This window comes from Leuciscus leuciscus (genome assembly GCF_965113295.1).
Source record: "Leuciscus leuciscus genome assembly, chromosome: 19".
NCBI lineage: Eukaryota > Metazoa > Chordata > Actinopteri > Cypriniformes > Leuciscidae > Leuciscus > Leuciscus leuciscus.
Window position 1 is genome coordinate 11,389,053 of NC_138743.1, and position 17,806 is coordinate 11,406,858.

The window sequence follows — 17,806 nt, forward strand, 5'->3', positions numbered from 1 at the left end:
AAGCATGATAATGTATTTCTGCTCAGCTAGCAACACTGGACATCAACCACACGGCATATGCTAATAACTTTTCACCACTGTCTGTCAGTTCTATCTAATAACGTATTTGACAGGACTGCTAGACAGATTGTAAACTAATGAACACAGGGAATGTGAGCACTGTTTGTTTGCTCAGGCTCTGGCTGGCTTTCTCAAAACCGTCAAAATAAAGGTCAAAGCTTACGTTACTTTAGAGTTCCTACTGGCGGTGCAAATGCAACCAGGAAAACGTTCCTAAGGAAACCATTATTTCTCGGGGAACCACCCTGGTGGCTAGTTTTTCTAGAACTACCCGGTGCGAAAGCCCCTTAAAGCAATGCAGCGCCAGGCGTGACACAAGTGTTTTTTGCTAGTTTCAGCCCAACGCAGTTATCATTTTCACGTCCTGCGCCACGTTGTTTAAATAACAAATGCATTTGCGCCCATTTGTGCTCCCATGGGCATGCTGGTCTGAAAACGAGGTGTGCTCAGGTGCATTATTGGCGCGTTGCTATTTTGAGGCAACTGAAACCTGGTTTAAGTCAATGGTGCAGTATATATATATATATATTTTAAAGAGCACATTAGTAATATGAGCCTATAGGTGGGTCCACAACGCGCGTAGGCCTACACTATGCTTATTACACACACAACGCGCAGCAGCACACAAACATGCCACATACTAAAAATAAAAAGATTACAATGTAAAAGATTATTGTTGTGTACATAAAGATATGGTGGACTCCGGCTTGTTCCGGTAGATGGTCTGCTTGCGTGCTTTAACCTTGCGCATGAGCAGATCCGTTTTCTCTCTGGAAAAAGCGTTCAGTCTTTCCGCTTGCAAATTCCGCCATGTAAATAGCGAATCTGTCATGGCGCGAGCACAACTGGCTTTTAAAGGGAATGGGAGATGAGCCTCTGATTGGTTTTCACTCTGACGTTACGCCCAACACACACCCATTACTCATTAAGAGAATAACCCTTTAAGACCATGCGCTGGGCGCTCCGACCATTTTTCCTGTCGTTAAACTAGCAAAAGTGGATTCGGAGAAAACCCAACGCAACTTTGAGGGGACCAAGCGAAGCATGATTTTGTATTTCTGCTCAGCTAGCAACACTGGACATCAACCACATGGCATACGCTAATAACTTTTCACTCTAAGTGCACTTGTGCGTGCACTTTAGACCATGGCTTATAGATCGTTAAAATAGGGCCCATAGAGTACAATTAAATGTGGACAATTTTCACTCGAGTATGTTTCTGGCTAGAGACTTTGACTTTTAAGCATAGTACACTGCTAAAAATATTGTTGGTTTAACTTCAAAAAATAAGTTACCTGGTTGCCTTAACATTTTTAGTTAATTAAAATTTTTAATTTGAAGGAGATTGTTTACAGAAACTCAAAATATTATGCTATCTGAACCACATTAATTATCTAAGTTGATTTGACAAAAGAAAAAAAAAGTTGTGATAGCAAATCATACAAATATTTTTTTACAGTGTATAAATATAATAAAACAGCAGCACAAAAAACAGTAACATTTATATTTACAGCATCATGCAGTGGAGTGAAAAGACACGTCAAACTTACCTCCTCAGGAATCGATTGCGACTGTTCCACAGAAGCAGGATCTAAATGTAATGCGGAAAGATTGATTAAACAGGCACACTACCCTTTCCCATCTGCTTTATTGGGATTTCACTCTGAGAGTAAATTAAACACATAGATTAAATTAAACAGTGCTCTTATATTGGATCAAGAAAAGTTCAACCAAATTGGTTAATTATAGCACATGTAAAAAACAGTAAAATAATGAGAATAATCCACAAAATCAGTAATTCTATAACACTACTGCGCTACAGTAGTCTGCTACTTACTGTACATTCATTACTTGTAATGACTGTAAACTTATAAACAGTACTATTTGCAGTAATTTATATATGTATCACAGTCATCAACTCAAAACAAAACAATGTACCGGTATGTTATTGTAACACTTATTGTATGAATGACTCAACATGTAGCCAGGGCCTCCTCTGCTCTTGAATTGAAAAGTGTTTCATGTTGTTATATATAGATTAATGCACAGATATGTCTTCTACCAGCCTAGCTGATCTATATAATGCTATAATGACAATTCAGACATGCATGTTGACCACAACAAGGTTATGGATTCTTAATCAAGAACTTTTAATTAAAAACATCAATAGCTAAAACTCGACTCAATCAAGCTGGGATTGATCACACCCTTATTGAATTAACAAGAATGTATTTACTTCAGTATACTTTAAATTGTTCATTTGATTAAGCAGTTCATTTTTGAATCAAGAGTTTATATTTTAATCAGGGATGTTCATCTCCGGCATGACAAAATCTCAGTTGTGCTTATATGTGCATGTTCCATTTCCACATTACAAAATATTCCACAATATTTATTCCACAATTTTCATCATGGGACCATATTTGAATATAAATGGTTCTATGTGTTGAAATATTACTAGTCAGTTTTAAGTAACTTGTATGCGTTCATTGCAAATATGTATTTCAGTGTTTTTTTTTTTATTTCAATGCATTTGTGAGATTTTCTGACTGTATTATTTGTGAGAAATAAATTGTTCAATATTGTTAGTCAAGATGTGTTAAAAATACTGCCAAGTTATTAAAGAATTAAAATTAAACAGATTTTTGGAATTAAGTCTACAAATGTTTTATGAACTCAGAACTGGAAGATGCAAAACAAGAAGTATTTATTTATAGGCTCTATTAATTTCCCTAAGCAACTGCAGTGCAAATTCTGTCTATTTTTAAAGACCATAATCTGTTTATTCAGATAAAGTTAACCTTATTATCATCCTAACATTGCTGGATGAGTCACAGCAAAACATTTGAAAGTCAGATGTAGCTAAATAATTTTTTTTGATATTTTATCGCTGTCTCCCAGAATGCTAATGCTAATTTTATTTATTTGTCATGGAGTAAAATGGAAAGAAAATAACTGTCAATAATTATATAATAAATATAAATCAGACACATAAAAGGGGATTGGACTGGTGTTGAAAAACCCTCAAAAGGCTGTAAGAAGTGAAGCTTTTCCATACATTATTGTGCATCGTCATTCAAAGCTGAGAAACTGAGAAAACAAGGTGCAACATTTGAACAGAAATGGTCATTAATAACACTAATAAATGATCAGATTAACAGAGTATTGACCAGGATTTTCTGTCACATATTTGTAGGCATACTCCTCAAGTACTGTCTGACTGGACTAATATTTTAGGTCTTGCTCATACATAATAGAAAATGTCCTTTATAAAATAGTAATGAAAGTATGAACAGCCTCATTCTATATGTATACAGTTTAACAAACAAGGTTCATCCATGGAAATAAGATCACCTGTTGTGTGTTTTTCACTTCCCACGATGCTTTTCCTCTTCTTTTTTTGTGAAGGGAGCTTTTTCACATGAAAAGCTTACATTTCCTTTGCAATGTGACAGGAAGAGTGTGGAGCAGTGAGAAAGGCTTTTAGTGAGTCTTGGCATTGTGCTAGCAAAAAGCTATGTATTTAAAATGCATATATTTAGCAAAAAGCACTATGCACAACAAAAGGCCGAACACTATAGACGGTTAATTATACTTTTCTTTTGAATGTTGCAGAGCCAAATTCCAATTGTCATGCTGGCTTGTGGTTCTGATTGGAAACAGCATGTAAATTGTTTGCTATTATTCCCTCTATGAACTGAGATTCTAGGAAATGTCTTCTAGTGAGCCTAATAAATGCATTAATCAGTGAGTTTAAAAATGGCTTTAAAGTCGACATGAAATCAGTGTTAGAATTGTGTGAACAATTAATTGCACCCCTCCCCAAAACACAAAACAAAAACAAACAAACAACCTAATAATATACATTTTTCATTTATTTATTTCATATGATAATATAACATCATTTCATTTACTTTTTTTGTGTTTCAGAACATGTTTTTGCAGCTGAGCGTTTACTCTGTGCATAATTGATGAACAAAGACTTTTCTCCACAAAAAATATATGTAGGCTAAAACAAACTTAACAGTACTTTTAATGTACATTTATGAAAACTACCCCTTTTAACACATTCAGGACCAGTATTAGAACAATCTTCCCCCAAAAAACATTACATAAAATAAAAAGAACATTTTATATGCTGTTATATTCTTTCCATCCTTTCTGCCACTGTTATGAAGAAAACACAAACGATGGTGAGCACAGCATTTCTTTAAAAGAGAGTGGCAGCATTGCTTCATTCACTGCTGTTTAGAACAACCCACAGTGGCCTAAAAAATAGAGATAATTGACCATTAAACACAGTCTGTGAAAATTCGCCATCTGAACAGCCTAAAATAGATCTTACGTGGGACAATAATATATATATATTTTTTTTATCAGTTTGTTTGGGGGAAAAAACTGTGTAGTTATTGTCATGATTCATATATTTCGTCATATTTGTTATCGTTGACAAAAAAAGCCTTCACCTGAACATTTGATTTTCATCAGTAATAATGTTCTTAATGAAATTAACACTGTTATTGAGTAGGCTACTAGATTTCAAATTATTTGTTTAATTCAGAATGGTTTGCTATAGCTACAATCGAGATTTAATTTTTCTAAGAATTATGTTTACGGCTAATTACAACTGTCAGATAGTGAGGAGCGCCTATCTGATCTTGTAAGATAAAAAAAAAACTATAAAAAAATACAAATAAAAAAACTAAAAAAAACTGGTCTGACTATTTACAGACCAAGATTATAATAATAGTGCCATTTTGGTTCTAAGATAAACACTTATTCAGTATCAGTAAATTAGGTTTACCAAACAATCATAAAACAAAGAAATATCATACCGTCATCGTGAGGTGAAAATGAGGATCCACTCTGCCAGACTCTCATGAAAGTGCGTATGTATTGCACAAATTTTATTTCTCGTAGGCTAGGCTACCATTTATACGGCAAAAATAGTTTTTGTGTGCATCTACGCAGTTTTCTCAAGCTATGATACACACTTTGGCGTGTAGAAGCCTACGCACGCACTCCACACCCCTAATCCTACCCAAGGGGTTTACAGTGCAAATCATTTGCATATCATATTATATGTATATATATGACATCATATAGGCCTAATGGCCTATTATGTTTCTAGTATTTTAGTTTTAATGAAAAACTGGGGGACCCCCCAACTTGCCCAAGGTTATTTTTTTGGGCCTTATGGTGAGTTTTAAAAATGAATGATGTGCACGGATAAATCATTTATAATAGATACTGCAATATTACATAAAAAAATAAGAATTTTGATAGAGACTTTAGGAAAAATAAAAAAAGAGACCCCGAATTAACTTTTTCATCAGTATTGTGATAACTGAAATGGGCGCATATTTATGAATTGTGACCCAAGAGTTAATTTTTCTCTTCTATATGCCTTTGCATTATCATATACCATTAAATGTCAAAGCCTCAAATGTCACTTTACATAGCAGTGCGCTTGAATTGCGTCTTTAAAAGTGATTTGAAATATTATATTCAGCTTTTTGCAAAAACGTGTGCAAAATAGCATGTTAAAATATAATTTGGTATATACCCTCAAGAAAACAACCCTTGTTAAATGTATTTTTGTAACTCCCCCATGTTCTGCTGAACTTTGTCTGTTAATGAATATGGAGGTCGTTCTTATGCCGTCGTTCTGATAAGGCCAATGCTCAATCAAGGAAAATAATTGGCAGTCAACCCATCATTGTGTGTGATAATTTCATTTGACACTGCCATGTCTTTTGTTTGCACCCATGCTGTTACCTTTCACACATTTATTAGCTCAAATCTAAAAAGTGGCCGAATGCTGATGGCACTGATCAGTTTTAGACAGGGCACAAACCCTTACATCTTCCACATGTGGTACTTAGTAAATAGAATGATTTCATTAACCAAGAACTGACCTAGAAGATACAGTGGCATCAATTAAGCTCATCTTAAAGGAACAGTGCACTCCAAAATGAAAGTTATCTCTATATTGTGCTTCTTTTGGGGGCATTTAACTGTTATTACATACCATGCATTATTGGATGAGCAATTCCTTTAAAGTCTGCAACACAGAAATTATATATTAATCACAAAAACATACATATTTGTAAATGACAATAACAACGATACTGAAACAGTCATGTGTAGTCTCCAAAAAAATCACACAAACCTTTAAACATTAACTGTATCAAAGTGACCAAAAGGATGTCAGGTTAATATTTACTGATTAAACTCTCTCTTATCATAACCTTTCTTAGATCAGGGTTTTTCAACAGGGGGTCCGTAATGGTACTGTTGGGGTCCACCCATAATTTTTTGGCTCTTAAAGCGACACTATGTAACTTTTCAACCTTCATAATATATTTCCAAGATCCTTGTGATGGTACATCGACTTACAATAGGTTGAATGACACGTCTGCCATAGCCTGACAGGGTCTGTATCGCTTTTACTGGCACTATGTAACTTCGGTGTTCGGGTAGTAACAAGAGCACAAAAAGAACTACAAAATTCGACTGCTTTACGGCATACGTCACTTCCCCCACCACTTCGTCAAATTTGGCCGTGAGAGGCCAACCAGCGTTTGTTTTCGGCTTTCGTGCGTATGTTTTTGTCATGGGGGCTGTTTACACCTGGCCACTTCATGCATTTTCTCAGATCGGATAGCTATCCGATCGTGAAAAGTCCAGGTTTAAATGCCCTCCGAAACGCATTTGAGACGGATTTGAATCCGATCCCTCAAACCACTTCAGGAGGAGATCTGAGACGCATTCCAGACGAAACTGGACAAGTGTAAATGCATACGGTTGTTGAAACCACATATGTAAATTGTACTCCTCCCAAAAATGCACAAAAAAAAAAAAACGTGTGAGAGCGTTGGATAGGCTATTATGTTATATCCAGATATGACGACGCGCTGGAACACGCATCACCGCAGATGAGCAACTGGATCAAGCCAACGTGCAAACTATAGCAAATCAAAGTGAAAGTAAGTCGCAGACGCTTAACACACAATCTTCATCATTAAAAGTAAAGAAACGAAATGATCTTACCAGGGCTGTTGCCGCTCTCTCTTATTGCGGTCTTTGATTTTGAAATTTTAGCTGATGATCTATAAAATGCAGCTCATATCTGTTGCTTTCGGTGACGTGCACTCCATTAAATCTGCATATAGCGCGAGAATTGAAGATCGAATTTAAATCTGTTTCGCAAAAATACATTTATGTGACCAGGTGTAAATTGAATCGTTTTGATAAATCAGATAGCTATGCCTCACGAATTAGTTTGCCAGCTGCAGGTGTTGTGAGGTGTATTTATCACGTTGATTCCTGCGATTATCATGAGAACAGCTTTCAATATCTCACATAATTATCATAAATAAGCCTAACGTAGAGGTTGTAAATAGTGTAAACGAGCACAATTTGCAAACTATTATGATAAATTGCAATAATCATGTCTAATGACATCATAATGGCCAATGTTATGAAATAATGCGATGTACATTTAACTTAATTGATGTTATCTGGCATTTTGTAATGTTTACATTCCAATAAAAACAACACAAATTAAATTATACAGTAGCCTAGGCCTAGACTATAGACTATTTACTTGTGATTTAGCTGCAATCATGTAAAAATGTTATAATATAATTTACGACAGTGCAAGTATTCCACAGCGACTCTAGGGGTCGCTGTTTGACAAAAACACAATTTCTACTTAGTGTGGCTTTAAAATGATTTTTCTGAAAAGAAAAAAAAGTTTGAAATAAAAAATAAAACAAAATCTTAAAATTAGCTGAAACTTCGGCTGAATGTTGTTTGTCCTTCCCATTAAAATATATATTAAAAAAAATTATAATAAAAAATAATATTATTACTAAAAATTAAATAACACTGTACTGTAAAACTATTATTTTAATGACTCTGCAATATCAGCATCATAACACACTACATTGAAATATATATCAACAGGACATGAATGTGATACTAAACACATAGGCCAGGCTTACTTAAATGGCAAAGCCTTACCATATATCACTGAATAATGTATCAACCAAGAGGTTGAGGCCCCCTGGTTAAGATCTATCTGTCTGTCCCTTTGTATTAGCACTTACAGGACAAATGTTGCCCTTCAGATTATTTATGGGTAACTAAATTCACCTCCCCTGCAGCACGACTTCATGCTCGCGAAACACATACACACGTGTGCTAACATGCACACAGATAGACAAGCTTTCAGATTCCACGTAGATATCAATTTTTTCACCTCTGACAGCTCATGAGTGGCCTCGCTGTTTTATTTCAACATGACAGATCGCTCTTGGTAGGGGATTCGCCAGAAGTCTTCTGTTACTAACAATGCAGTAAAGTGATGACAGTTCAGCAGGACCATTTCATATATTGCGACAGGTGCTAACGAAGTAGAGCTGACAAGTTATGATTATCTTCTTCTCAGCTCTGGTAATAATTTTATCTGAATGGTTATGTGACAATCAGATTAATTTAAGGTAATTGAGACATTAACTCAGAGGGTGTGTGGATTTTTAGACCAGTCTTTCTTAATTCATTAGGACTCATTCAGGCACATTAGAAAATTAGTTCTCAGAATGTATTGCTATTCCCTACCAGCAGTGTAAAAATCAAACTCTGATCTCACAATAAAGATATAATGTTATTAATGACCAGTGTTAAAGGGACTATGTGTAGCTTTTTAGGTATTTTATTATCTAAAATCAATATTTTTATGAATAAATATGCCCTCAATGGTGTACAAATACCTATGCCAATGATCAGACTAATCCTCGTAAACGAAGAATTTATTATCTTTATATACATGGGACGGGTAGGTCCACGGAGGCTTCCATGTAGTCCCGCCATCTTGAAAAACTATAATAGCAGAGAGGGACAAAAAGTACTAGGCCAACGCGTTTTCGTTCAGAACCAACGTCACGTGACTGAAGCCAGCAGAAGCGGAGGCGCAGAGCAGTGAGAGGCGCTTGTCACTGCCGCGGCAAGTTTAAAAGGATGCACGGTTATTTATACACCGTTCATTCATACATATGCTGAGTCACAGGATGAGTCCTCGTCGTCGAAAAAGTCCAAAATAGACCGTAAAAGGAAACGTGACCGGAGATTACAAAAACAAGGGTTAATGTCGGGATAGCTAATGCAGGAGAAAGCTTTCAAAAGAGACCCTGAAGTTGCCTGCTTTCTTCTCGACAGGTAAGTCAATGTTACGGTCTTAATTACAAGCTTTTTTTTCATTGCTTGGTTGTGTACTTTATTATATAGACAGTAGAACATTTATAGTTAAAAGTTAAACAGGCTCTTTGATGAATAGCAGCTATTGAGTAAAGTAACGTTAGAGAAGGCTCTGATGATGATGATATCTAACAATGCACGTACTTCAAAAAATATAACGAGTAAAGAAGGCATTACTACTAATTACCATAGTTAATGTTTTTCACAGTCAGTAATTCATACTGTAACATTCTTTTTTTCGTTGTTTCAAGTTTCAGTTTGTTTTAAATAACAAACCTGTTCACCCGAAGAAAAACTCGAAGTGCTATTATAAGACATCCTGTCATAGCTTTTTAGTACATAACGGCTACCGTAGATGCAACGCGCATTTGAAAAAGTGAGGCGCTGGAGAGCATTATTCGTTTGAATGCAAAATACAATTTCACCACTAGATGGGAGAAATTCCTACACACAGTCCCTTTAAGGAAAGTTACATTCAAAACTAAGGCATTACAATAGTGGTAGTGGTAATTGAGGTAGTTACTTTTTGTGTTTAGTAATGCTTTACATTACTTTTGCGTTACTTTGTGTTACCTGGGCTTGCTTGCTTTTTTGTTTTTTAACACCAAAAGTGAAATGAATAAGCAAAGGAATGAAGGAAATGCAAAATTCCAACCTGTACAGTAGAGGGCGCAGCTCAAACAAACCTTTCAGCTGTGTAGCCATTCTGGACTGCAGAAGAATAGGATGCAGGAGGAGAAAGTTCAATGCTGCGTCTCAATTCGCTGACTATGTCTTAAAAGTATAGTCTACTGTTTTTGTTAAGAAAAAGTACATAATTTTGTGTGTGTAGCAGAAGAGTACATACTATCACGTCATAAAATAGCGTCTTTAACGGTTTTTCTCTGTCACTTAGTTACACACATCCTGTCACGTAAACTGACCTGTCAATCATCTTGTTCAACAATCAACAAAGATAAAATCCTCCTCATTTAATTTAATTTCCAACTGTATCAGAGAGAAACGCAGTAGCATGTTGATCTGCAAGTCACGGGGTCTTTGATGCGAAGACTCTCATAATGATGCATTTAAAAGTTAATGGCCAAACAGATCTTTATAAAAGTTCACGTTGTTGTTGCAGATTAAAACATGGATAACATTACATCAATACTTTTTATCAGCTTAAATGTTGATTATTAGTCACTCAAACCCCTTTATCTAAACCTTAAGTCGCGCACATCCGCCATGTTTTGTAGTTTTCTGAACACTTGTTACTCGTGTTTGTAATTCTGAACTGGATCCTCCTCCAAAGCGCAATGGGTTGTGGGCAATATTAGCTGTTATAGTGAGCACTGATCCACACTTTGAAAATCCACCAGAAATAGTAGATCATCCGGGGACTTCTGGCATACACTTTTCACTATGCTTTGGGACACACTCATTTTAATCTCACATACTATTTAGAATGGATACTATGGACACTATGGACATTGAGACGCAGGGTATAGGGTGACCACCCGTCCCGCTTTGCGTTGTACCGCACAGCATTTTCACTCCTTGTCCCGTACGTCGCATATTGAGAAAATGTCCCGCATTTTCATCAGTATAAGAAAACTTGCATGCGTTCTTTTGTCGTACAACAGCCGTTTTTTAAATCCTATCCAATGGTTGGTAAGAAAGGAGTACACACGGTCACTAGTAGGTTGTGAAGGCTGTCAATCAAAATGTGGACTGGTGACCGGTGATTCGCTATGTGTTCCCTATCAGAAAACAAATGGATAATTCGGTCAAATAATTTTTTTTTTTAAAGCAGGGCTATGCAGTTTCGGGAATTTCTTCGCTGTATTCTCGCTTTTTGCTCACAGGTTTCTCTCTAGAGCTCCCCCTACAGCTTCGGAATAGATATTTGACAACACTGTCAAAAAACTCGTTGGCGACTCTCAGATACCAGAGTCTAGTAGATCAATGACATCAAAGCAGATGGGACATTCTTTAAAACTTCTTCTTCATTCGGGTTCGAACAGTGTGAGGGAGCGCAATAATGACAGAATTTTAGCAGATTTTTTTGCCGTAAAGCAATTCGTTACATCGTGAGACCTGATATCACGCGATACTTCCTGACGCTGCAGCCGGCGGCTCTCCGGGTCAAAGTTGCAAGGGTGTTTTTTCCGCTCACAGGTGGTAGGGGGGTGAGAGACGACCACCATTCAACCCCCAAAAAAGTCATATAACTATTCCAATGACTCCGAAGCTGTTCGGTTAAGGTAAAAAAGTTACTTAGTTCAGCTTTAACAGAATTTATCAACTTGTTGCCTGCTGTGGTTGTTCTTATTCTCATCATTTCTAAAAATATGAAAGTTTTTGGTTTAATATATAAGACTGTATATAAGACTGTCAATGATCTGATTTCATGTGGTTTTATATGTTATTTGTTCATTGTTTATTTTGTTGGATTTTAGTTGGACTTGGTCAGAACTGTTTCAAAAATAGTTATCTGCATGATGCCTGCTGCCTTTGGACTCAGTGATGTTGAATTTAAATGACATGTAAAATAAAGACATGTTATGTTACATTGTGATGTAATGGTGTTTTCTGGAAGGGACTAAAGAACAAATAATTTTTATCAGCTGAAAGGCAGAATACAAATGTTTTTATTAAGTTAGATAGACATTATATAACAGTTTCAGGTTATGTTTTGGTTTTGGTAACATGTCCCACTAGCCTGGATGCCAGCCGAATTTAGCCCCGCCCACAACATTTTTTGGTCGGGAAGTTCGGTCTGGACTCGTTCCGTTGAGGAGCTATTATGCCCGAAAAAAAATTGTTCGGACCAATCAAATTGTCAGGGCGGGCTTTATACGATGATGGACAGATGAGCAACGTAACGTAATCATCCACGTCACCAATGAGCGCTTGGGTTGAATTCGTTTACAACACAGATGACTGCCGCTGGAGAATTGTTATTTCACGAGTTCACACTTACAAATAAGTCAGATAGAATAAATGCATATTTGGCGTGCTGTCCGAGGAGAGGGCGGGCTCGGTATTCGGCCCGAACCCAAAGTGCTCCCCCCGTATTCCAGGCTGTGGAAGAACAGGCCGAGAGTGAGTGGAGGGATGCTGAAAACTGTCATGGAATGTTAGGTGAGTTGACAAAGTGAATAAATATATGCTTCCTCTCATGCTGATAGTGTAGACTAGACGGTCATTGTTTGATGACAAGTTGATTGGATTGATTATTTGAACGTGCTCCTCTCGAACTTTGTTTATAAAACATTATGTGTAGATTCCGCCATCGCGTCTGTTATAGAAGATATCGACAGCGCATTCATTTTAAAAGAGGAACAGAGAACCACGATCAAGGCATTTGTCGATCGGAAACATGAATGAAAAACATACATCACTTACTCCGTTGCTCTGATTGGTTATAGGTCTATCCAATTGAGTGCAGAGGCATTTTCCTTCCTGGTTCGGTTGAAACCCGCCCCATAATCAAAGCTCAATGGAGCAGTATCAGACTCACATTCTGACTAGAATCTGAGTATGACGACATCAGGCTAATGTCCCACATTGTCCCACACAAACTTATAATCGTCCCACATTTGGTTTGTTTGATGGTGGTCACCCTAGCAGGGTATCACTCTGGCTGCATCCGAAATCGCATACTTATGGTTAGGTGTCTAAAGTGTCTAATCGCATACTAAAGTAGGTGAAAAACAGTATGTCCAAAGTATGTCAGAACTCATAAACGTGTATAGGCAAAAAGTACCCAGATAACCTACTACTTCCGGCGGGATTCTTAAGTGTGCATATGATGGACAATCGGTCCAACGACAGTATCCGATAAGCAGGTGAAGGTTACTGCATGTTACTGTATTTTCAGCGTGGCAAAGTAATTTAATTAATCTGACTCCATTTTATCACAACCTCGAATTTAGGTTAGATTGCCAATTGGTTATTGGTCATTTATATAATAGTTTAGCAATACATTTGATTATTCTATTGAACTCTTTACTTTATATTTTACTCATTCAGATTAGGAAACTATGTCGCTTTGAGGTCCTCACGCCGGCCATTTATAACGCGGGTCTCACAAACTCGCCAGTTTCGGGTCACTAAACAGAGGTAATTGGCTATACCTTAGAAGGTCGCATTCACGCTTACACAATCAAATCTATTTTTGTACAGCCCCCTTGGTTCGTATAGACTTGAATTAAAGTAACGTTTTCTTCAGACAGAGGTCATGACCACTACTACAGATATAAGCTGACCAATACTTCTCTGATAGTAGCTTTGGTTTGGTCATGTCATGGTTTCCCACGTACACTTGAGCTAAAGTAACATTACATTAAACAGAGTTAAGACTCACCTTATTTAGGTTGGTCGAGCAACATTTTGCTAATAGTGCCAAAAAATTTGCCAGAACTTTAAAATCGCAGTTGGTGTGTCTTATGCTCCACTCAAAACTGGAATCTGTCAATAATCTGATGCAGATTTGCGGTAACATGTGAGTTTGTTTAATCTATTTGGGAAAATAATTTCAGAGTTACATTTACATTTAGTCATTTAGCAGACGCCTTTATCCAAGGCGACTTACAAATTAGGACTAAATTCAGCGAGTCATCATAAAGAGGCAAGAGCAACAACAACTCAGGAAGTGCTCACATAGTGTGCTCAATTACATACTCAGTTCAAAGATAATAAATACAAAACATCAAATGCTCTGGAATAAAGTGAAAAGATACGAACCTGACATTAGAAAATACATGATGCAGAGTGTCTTGAGCACACTCAGCATCACGGGCTGATTTCAGCAACCAATCGCCCTGAGCCTCTTGTGCTCTTTCTTTAAATACACAGACCGAGACAGAAACTTATTTCAGATGGAAACATTTGCTAACAATGGGAATTTGCATTCAGAATTTACACCTTTTGAGAGCAGGATGCCATTTGCCTGGGAGACACACCCTCCTCTGTAAGCAGCAAGTTATCTTTAAACTCTTAAAAACCTTATTACCTTTACTTCTGTGGGGATGAGACCTTTGTACCAGTGGCACTGAGACATTTCAAATGATACCAAACATATAGTGTTGTATGATAATTGTTCACATTAAACCATATAGATTTTTGGGTGAATCTTGGTGACCTCAGCATGAGGGAGAGAAGGAACAGGGGAATGGGGGGTCAAGGGAAAGAGATGTAGATTAGGATGATACTGAGGTGAGACTTGCGTCTCGAATGGTGATGCTAATTTCACAAGAGTGAGTTCAAATGTTAATTTCCTTTGTTTTCTCAGAGAGTTGTCCTCTCTTCCAGTTCTTCCAGTCTTTACACTATCCCATGAGGCCACGGAAGAGGATTTGTGAGTGGCAGTGGTCGCTTAACTTCATTTTCCAGTTAAGTGATGTAACTGATGCTGGTAGGTCACATGATAATGACAACATGGCGAATGAAGTACGTCCAGATTATATTCATACTACACTCATACTATATAGAACAGTCGTTAAGTTACTTATTCAAAATTAGTACCTACATAAAAGAGTATACGATTTTGGACGCAGCCTGTTACTTCAGCAAAACTTCAGTCGGCCCAAAGCCGGCATCCGAGCAGCACGGAAGGTCTTTAAGTGTTACTGTCCCTTTCTCGAGGCAAAGTATTTTTTGATTAAATGCAATACATTTGAATATGTATTCTCTCGTTATTTCATCTGACTCCATAAATGAAAAGGTTTTAATGATATCTGTGGATCATTAATTATGATCGAATGTTTGACTATTCCGTTTAACTCTTCAATGAAAATGTCAAAGTCAGTTAGAATAATCAAATTTAACAATTTATTATGTCAGGTAAATGTATCATGCCAATTTCATAATCAATTCAAAGATAATCGATACAAAACATCAAATGCTCTGGAATAGAGAGAAGATGCAAACCCAACATTAAAATACATGATGCTGAATTCTTTGAGGTCCTTCAACATCATGGGCTCATCTGAGGTACAGAAGGCCTCAAACTCCCTGCTGCATTTCATTATATAGACAAACCTTTCACATGGAAACATGTACTAACAAAATAAATTTGCATTCAGAGGTTACACCTTTGGGTGTAGGGAGACCATTTGTCTAGAGGCCAACCCCTCCCCGTGTGTCAGTTATCCATAAACTCTTAAAAACCTTATTACCTTTTGTTTTACTTATTTGGAAATGAGACATTTGAACCAGTCACACTGTGACATTTTAAATGATACAAAACATGAAAAATACTCTGTGGTAATCATTCACATTAAACTATACATTTTCTTGGGTGAATTCAGGTGATCATCTGAGCATGAGAGAGAGGGGGTGAGGGGAGAGGGAAAGAGATGTAGATTAGGATGACTCTGAGGTGAGACTTTCGTCTCGATGGTGCACAAGGGCTAGTTCAAATGGTAATTTCCAGAGAGGTCCTTTTGTCCTCTCAGGGTCTGGTCGCTCTTGAAACAGACTGTCCGGCATTTTTTAATTTCTCAATTCTTACAAAAGTAAATTTTGCTTATTATTATGGTTGAATTGGACCATTGAAAGTAAGCAGCAAAGGCACTGGTAAATAAATTGAGATTAAATGCATAATGTATATTTGTATTGGAAGGTTTGCGTACTATTGTGGTTCTCAAAAAGGACGATGGAGGCAATGGATACAAAAAAAATAACAAGATGATTTATTCTAAACAACGATTAGTTAACACAGTGAAACAGTGTGATCCAACACAAACAATTAGCGACAATGAACATGGACAACTTAAATACACTGAAGAACAATGATGACACAGCTGAAGACAATGAATGATAACGATGATGACTAGATGACTGGCAGGTGCGGGTAATGGAGAAGGATGTGCAGGTATGTGTCAAGGAGGATCATGGGAACTGTAGTGCAGACAATGACGATGACAGTGACAATGAAAAAGAAGATGTTGGTGACGATGAACAACTATTTTAAGTTTGCATTTCACTGTTTTTATTCATTTTGAGGAATACTGAATCTGTTTTTGGTGCAGTTGAGATGAGTAAATGCATGTTCACTTAGTCTAGAACTTCAATAACCAGTATGTTTACACAGCGCACACAACACCTCTGCACTTACTCACGATTTCTCTCAACATGGGGACAGAAGAGCTGTCAGTTAATAAATGGGAAAACAAATTAAGTTGCGTTACTTGTTTGGAAAATGAACGGAGTAAAAAGTAATGCATTACTTTACTAGTTACTTGAAAAAAGTAATCTGATTACTTCTCTAGCGTTACTTGTAATGGGTTACCCTCAACACTATTAATGACAACATATTTACTTGGACCAGTTAGTCCACCATAAATATGTCAAAATAGTGTGGCAAAGATTTTATATGCTTCACCTTTCTCATTAATCTTCTGTATCTTTATAAATAAGCTAAAGCAGGTTCCAAAAGGAATCGCTAGTGAGGCATTTGTGCACAAATGCATTGGCCTGTGATGATTTAGTCACCAACTGTCACATAAAGCAAATCCCCTCTGTGTGTTTGCTTTTTCTTCCTTCTCCACACACTCAAATTTTCATCTTCTTCCCTTGCTTTGTTTCATCAAAACTGACACACATATAGGCTGGTAAATAGCAGCTGGATGGAAGTTCCATCAGGTTCTCCAAATCTTTGGGTAACAATCTCTCAAAAATGATCACTGTTAGAAAATATCAAAACAAAAATAATGGGAGAGAAAGGGGACACAAGACAGAGCAATTGAAAAAAAAAAGAGACTGTTTTGACTCTGAAAATGAAATGCTTTGTGGTTTTGAAATCTTTAAATAATCTTATTTATAATACAAATCAATGTAAAAAGCAATAGCTTGTCCATGTTTAGTCAAGTCTATGTGAGAATTAATAGATGATTTTATCATCAAAGCATGTTATTTTATCTTTAATTCAAATCACCTCAACAGCGAATAGACGATTCCTGGGGACAGAAATGATACATTTAAATGGCCTTGGCTGATGCTACACAAAAAGCCTTTGGGATAAAGTCCATTTAGGGTAATTTAATACATAATTATGATCACAAGCAGGCAGGAAATAATTTGCGATTAAGCAGCTTACCAGAACAGAATCAAACGAATCAACTGCTGTTTACTTTTGCCAGACCCTTTTGTTTTGAAAATTATTCTAGCAAAAATGAATTTACTGAAATTGTCTGTATTCTGTACAGGAAATACGGTCATATAGCATATTATAATCTCATTATATAATCTGATTTGATGACACAGAAATGAAACATTTAAAACATAAAATTGCCATCTTTAAATGTTTTATTTTAATCGAGGATACAATCAGGTCTCACTGTCCACACAACACTGAATAAATACTGTGATTCCAGCTCACACAATCATTTAGACATCAAGACGTCAATTGTTCTTCATTTTGTTATGTATTGCTGCTTCTCCACCTCTAGAATACTACACGATTCCCACAGACATTGATGTATGGAAGCCATTGTGAGTA